The sequence below is a fragment of the Mastigoproctus giganteus genome, chromosome 7 (assembly GCF_048544385.1).
Source record: "Mastigoproctus giganteus isolate SK-2022 chromosome 7, ASM4854438v1, whole genome shotgun sequence".
Classification (NCBI taxonomy): Eukaryota; Metazoa; Arthropoda; class Arachnida; order Uropygi; family Thelyphonidae; genus Mastigoproctus; species Mastigoproctus giganteus.
The window spans coordinates 25,424,304-25,431,502 of NC_143581.1; positions in this window are offsets into that span (position 1 = coordinate 25,424,304).

Sequence of the window (7,199 nt, forward strand, 5' to 3'; positions counted from 1 at the left end):
CACCTGCTGTGTGTTGAAAGTACTCAATTAATTGGAAAAGTTCTTTTTCTGAGCCCAGTGAGACTTGTCTACATTTCCAGATCATTTCAAAATTTCTATTAGCAGCAATAAAATTGTTATATCTGCAGTGGCAGTAGAATTAAAATGTGCTATTTTGATTTATCAACAACCAGTAATAAAATTGCCCATTTATTTATTATTGTCAACAATAGTGGCAGAAGACATTTAGAAAAAGAAACAGGTTTGATATCATGACATTGATTATCATGTACTGTTGTGCACTGCTAATAGTACATAATAATTATATAAAGAAACTTGCTTGTTTATTCTTTGTGTATTACATCTTCATGAGGAAATGATACATAAAGCTGCTGAAAATGGGATGGAATGATGCTATTAATTTTTAGGAAGTAAATATTGCCCATATATATTTTTACGTAGCTTACTTACTTACGTTGTTATTTTATTTTAAAAAAATAAAAACATATAATGCCCAACGTATCACTGGCTAGAAAAAAATATTTAGCAGATAAAGGTTGCCAGTTATAGGCATGGCATCTAAAATTACTTTTTAGCAATTAAAAGTGTTCATAACTACAAAGGGTACTAGGAAAGTTTTGCAATACAGCTTTGTTTATTTAATTTTTTCAAAGTAATTTCCTCTACATTCAATACACCTCTCCATCCTCCGAAACCAATCTTTAAACCAGTTCTGCCAAGTTTCACTAGGGAGTAAAGCACACTCGTCCCAAGCCCGTAGGTCCTCATTACTGGAAAACCGCCTCCCTTTTAGCTTCATTTTCACATGCGGGAACAGTGCAAAGTCGCAGGGAGCAAGGTATGGACTGTAGGGAGGGTGCTCGAGAAGTTTCAGTCCTGTCGTGGTCAAATATGCGGTGCAGGCTTTGGCACGGTGAGCTGGACCATTATCGTGATGGAGGTACCAGGTGTCCATTCTTGACTTTGGCCGCAGGTTCTTCATAGATCCAATGACTTTAGGCAGGCATTGTTCAGTATACCACTTAGCTGTGACTGTCTTCTGCGTGTCCAAAACGACACGTTCCACAATTCCACTCGATTTGAAAAATACAGCTATCATTTTCTTCTTTACAGATCGGGATTTTCTGACAATTACGGGTGTGTCGTCATCATCAAAGACCCAAACTTTGTTTTGAGCCTTGGTCGGCAGATCGTAATAGTACAGCCAAGTCTCGTCACCTGTCACGATGTTGTTCACATACCGAGATTGTCCCTTATCAAACTTTTTTAACATCTCCCAGCACCAAATCACACATCGTGTCATCTGCTCTTCAGTCAGTTGATGCGGCACTCAGAGAGAACAAAGTTTCTTCACGTGCAAATGATCTTGCAGAATCGAACGAATTGCTGGTGCATTTAGGCCCAAAGTATCCTCTATCTGTTGGTAGGTCACTCGCCTGTTTTCGTCAAGCATTTTCCTCACAGCAGTAACGTTTTCCTCCGTAACTGACGTTCGTGGCCTTCCCGGCCTCTCCGAATCCTCCAGAGTGAAATTTCCCCTTTGGAATTCTCTATACCACCTGAATATCGTTGTACGATGTGGACAATCATCATCTAGTGCAAGAGTCATTTCTTCTAAGCACTGGTCTATGGTTAAACCACGCACGAAATTATACCGCAAAACTGTCCTTATCTCATTTCGTGACCACGATGCCATCGCATGCACTTTACACTCTCACTACTAATGAATAACTGAGCCCATCGACTTGGCGCGGCGGCTACTATGCACGTATGAACATGTCTCAACATGCAGCAACAAGCAGCTTCCTGTGATTCATTGTTGCGTCATATTGCAAAATTTTCCTAGTACCCTTTGTACATTCCTATATACCAGGTGTGTCAAACTTATTTCTGTCGTGGGCCATTTTGTGTGATGGTATGATTTTCACGGGCCACATGAAATTTTCTTTAATATTATATATTGATTCAGGATTCAGTAGCATAATCAGGATAATTAAAACTCATATGTAATTAACATTTAAATTTTTATTCAGATCTACAGAATACAAGTAATTTAGTATGTATAGTGAAGAAATGGGAGTAAAGTGGCTGTTGATGAACTGGTAACCAAAGGAGCGCAAGGCAGCCAAAGTAACACATCTCTATTAGTTACAATTTATTAGAAAACATTTCGGAAATTGCTGCAAAGACTGAAGATGGGTTTTGTAACAACAATTTCCGAAACGTTTCCTAATAAATTGTAACTAATAGAGGTGTGTTACTTTGGCTGCCTTGCGCTCCTTTGGTTTTAGTATATATAATTGTTATATTATTATTTTAATTTAAAAATTAAATATATTTATGAAAATAATTAATTTGTTTTCCCGGAAACCTGCCAGCATTTACCCTCTACTAGTTTTTCAACATTAGGAGTCAAAGACTGGGAACATACAATTTTCAGTATGTCGGAAAGATGTTTACCTGTCAATATCGATCTATATGCCGTTTTATTTAATTTCATACATGAAAATAATTGCTCACACATGTACTCCCAAAGTAGCACATAATTTGGGCAGAAAACTTTTTAATTCCCGGGTATTTTTCACCTAAGAATATATTTTTGGAATTCCTACTTCTCGACATTTGTCTTTCAAAAATGAATCATTTTGGAAATCAATTAATTCCAGTTGAATCAAAGTGGGAGCTTTTTCGATTTCAAATGAAAAAGGTCCAACAAAAAGAGAAAACATATCTTCTAACTCTTTAAAATCATTAAAACGCTTATCGAATTCGTTTTTGATTTCCTCAATTTTGTCACAATATTGTGAGAAAGAGCAATTTTGATTTTGTGTTTTTAACTGCTCACAAGTAGGGAAATAGGTCAAAACGTCTTTTTTTAAATGATTTTTAATGTTAGTTTTTGTACAAAACTTGCTATTGCATTGTACATGTTCATTATTAACTTATTTTTACCTTGCAATGAAATGTTAAGATTACTGAGGTGGCTTGTAATATCAATTAAAAATACCAAATCCACAAAGGATTTTTTATAACTGATACATTTTCATTTTTCTTATCAAGAAAAACTTATTTCCTCCAAAAGCATATAAAATCTCTTTAAAATTTTGTGGCCTGATAACCATCGAACTTCTGTATAATAAGGAAGATTGTCGAACTCAGATTCTAAATCTGCAAGAAGAGAAGTAAATTGCCGATGGTTGAGTGCTCTCGCTTGAATAAAGTTGATTGTTTTTGTTACTGTTTTCAATACATCGTCAGTTTTTAATATTTTTAAACACAGAACTTGTTGATGAATAAGGTAGTGGACAGCCATGGTTTTCGGTTTATCTGGGTACTCAGCTTGTAATTTTCTAATCAATTTTGACACAAATTCTTGATTTTCACCTGTCATTGATTTAGCACCGTCAATTGTTACAGACACAAGTCTGTCAAGTGGAAGCTTATACTTTTCTAAAATGCTCCACACAGCAGCAAAAATATCTTCACCAGTCGTAGTTCCAAAAAGAGGGATAACTTCCAACAATTCTTCGGTGATCCTCATGTTATTATCGCAACCACGAAAAAATACAGCAACTTCAACTTGAGCAACATCTCATATATCTGTACTTTCATCAATCGCAATTGAAGACTTCTGTAGATATATCCTGTAGTTGTGAACTGATGTTATCTGCCATTTTGCTGATTCTCTCTACCACTGTATTTCTTGATAATGAAATATCGCGAAATGATTGCACTTTTTCAGGACAGATGATTTCAGCTGCTTTTATATATTCTTTAATTAACGAACCATCCATGAACGATTTTGAACGTTTTGCTAACAAATATCTTATTTCTAACTTGCTCTTACTACTGATTCATTAGTTTTCATGAATTTTGTAAATACTTGTTGTTGACTATGAAGTGTTTTCTTCATTGTTTGTAATTTTTCTTCTTATTTTACCTTTGAAGCCCGAATATTGTTCCTTATGATTAGAGTTATAATGTCACTTAATGTTGTATTCTTTAGCAATGCTAATATTTTTCTTACAAATTAAGTCTGTAATTTTACTGTTCACTTCCATACAAAAATAGTTCAGTTCCCACTTTTCTTGGAATTTTCTTCCCTCATTATCAATTTTTCTTTTCTTGACTGGTGTTGAAAGCGACATTTTCTATATAAATTCTATAGTTGAAATTAAAATTATAAAATTAAAAAACGATTACTTAGGTATTTGTTAAATTATAGATAGCAAAGAACACACACAATACAACAGATCCTGACAAAGAAACTAGTACGACTGAAGTATCTTTTCGATAAAATTATAAAAAATGCATTTGCAATATTGTAATATTAGTTTAAATGTAAAAGAAATTTAGATTAATATTTCTCCATTTAAAAAATATTAAAAAAAATAAAATGTAACTCTTATTTTTAAAGAAATAAACTAAAAAGTTACGTTATTTAAAGATAATAATTTCAATTTTCATTCATTTGAAATTACTATTTATATTTTTAGTTCTTTCTAATCAAGGCTCCATTGATCCAGTCTTTTTTTATTATTATCAATTCAAATGATTATTTTTATATTTATTACAGAGGTTTTTTAATCCTTATATTCTAGAATTATAAATAGGTACTTTTTAATTGTTTACTTCAACATTTTATTTTTGGGCATCGCAGGCCACAAAAATTTTGTTGTGGGCCGCCAGTTTGACACCCTAGATATATACCATAACAATCCTCTTCTACTTATATTTTATTAGTTTTTTAAATATCTCTTGCAGGAAAAATTACTAGTTCTCAGTTCAGCTCCCATAGCCACTAGTTATGTGTGATAACAAATTATGTTCTGTACAGCTAAAAATCTTTTGACTATATGCAAAAATTTTCAGATCACAAATTTGCCAAATACAAGAACTGTCCACGTTTAAAGTGGTTCCAGATTGTTGCATCACTCATGTTTTGTTAGCAGTAATTTTATTTATACTTGTGTGGAGATAGAACTATAATGCATTAGAGAATTCAACATAGCTGAAGGTGAATTTCAACACCAGAGCAATATAGAAAACAAAGGTTACAGCAGCTGGAGAAGTGATATACCAAAAAAAAAAAGATGGTAACTAAACAGAAAAAAGCCCTCTCTAAAACAGCGTCATTCCCTCATTGTAACTATAATATTTCATTTACTTGTAAAAGGTGTAGCAAAGAATATCAGAAGATTAGTTATTTGTTTTAGTTTTTATTAAAAATCAAACTGCAAATCACATGGTATATACATTAAGACTACATAAATGTAGCAGAAAAGAACCCAAATACAAGTATTTTTTTAGGTCACTTCAAATAATGTATCCGTTAATGTACAAACTCTCTTGAAATGTTTCTAGGAACAGCTAGCTGTCATCTCCTATTTGTATTTCTGACTAATTGTATACAGCTCATAATAGATGGCAGAACAAAAATAGCTTAGAACACTGGAGGTCAAGGCTAACAAGGTCATGCTTGTTAGCCTTGTTTGTCTGATTTGGCTTAAAAATGAAAAATTCTCTAGTATTCAGATCTAGAAGTTGATGAAATCAAATCAAGTGATACATAAATATATGAAGATGATTTTATTGCATCAAAAAGAAGTAATGACATTTATGTACAAAATTTTCATTTTTACAAAACCTCAAAATTCCAAGAAACTCACTCCAAATAGTCAACTTCTATAAAAAAAAAATAAAAAAATTTAGATCCCACACTTTCCATCCACACCATTCACTTGTGAAAAGGTTAAGAGCTAAAATTACTGCTCATATACCAAGTAAAGAAGTAACATTTAAAATTTACATGGAAGTATGTAAACATGCTACCAAATCATTTATTTTTTGAAAAGATTACAAAGATTCAAATGGCAAAAGTTACTGGCTTGCAATTCAAAGAGGAATTACTATATACACAACCCCTTCATTTTTATCATGATATATGCCAGTTCATAATACTGTTTTCATAATTAGTATTTACAGTATATCCTCGTTAATTCAATATTGGATTATCTAAAATGCAAACTACTTCAAAGTCACCACTGTTCCATAAAAGTTTTGAATTATCCATATATTAGTATGGATAATTCAAATTACTCTAAGCCGCAGTACAAGCATGTACATATTCCATTTTGTTCACACCATTGAAATCAAAATACACTGATCAATAACAGTACAAAACCCACAATTTCACAACACAGATGCTGTACATGTGGTGGTTGGAAGTTACTGCATATGCTTAATATGAGAGAGAGAATAATAAATGTGCTTCAGAGAAAAATTACTCTTGCAATGGAGGATTAAAAATAAAAAAGGGTGTAAAATCTCAATTTCTTGCACATCACAGTGAGCTTACAAAGATCAGAGTTTCATTTTATCCCCATAATAATTGCAGCTCAATGTATACAACATATATTAAAACAGGAGCTGTGTTGTTTATTATGTATAATTGTACATATCTGCTAAAGAAAGATATTTATTTGATGCTTAATACTTGTAGTCCATGCAAATTATTATTAGCCATATAAATAGGTGATAGCCCTCTCTTTTAGCACTGTCACTTACTCAGTGAGCTTCACAGCTAAGCACTAACTGCTCTTCAAATTACAGTTACATAAGCTGGTCACAGAATGTTAACATGAACTAGTGACCAGTTTGACTTACACTAGTAGTCAAAAGTATGAAACTTGAAAAAATTGAATTCTTAAATATTTAACCTCCAATAATTATGACAATGCTATGGATCTTTTTGTTCTGAAGCTAATGCAATAAATTTCATTCAAATCCAATGAAATGGAAAAAAGTTACTCTACGAAATGCAATTACCAACAAACAAACTGATTCCAGAATCTTGGCAAATATTTACAAACATACAAATGGCCAATAACTGAAGGTCTTTGAGCCACCAATCTGAGTGCATCTTCAAGGACTGTCATTGGCTGCATATTCAACATAAATAGTTGATTGTGAAGTGATTCTGGACATCTCGGCCTGTGATAAGGACAAAGTGAAGTACTGTGTGATATTGCACGTGCTACAGGCCTAAATGAGGCAATGCCGAGAATTACAAAGAATACAGAAAATAAAAACTTTCATAGCAGGAACAACTCAAAGTGTAATTAAAATCCATTAGGTTAAGACACAAATAATTGGAAGAGATGGAACAGCTGTCATCTGTTTGGATAGAAAATCAAACA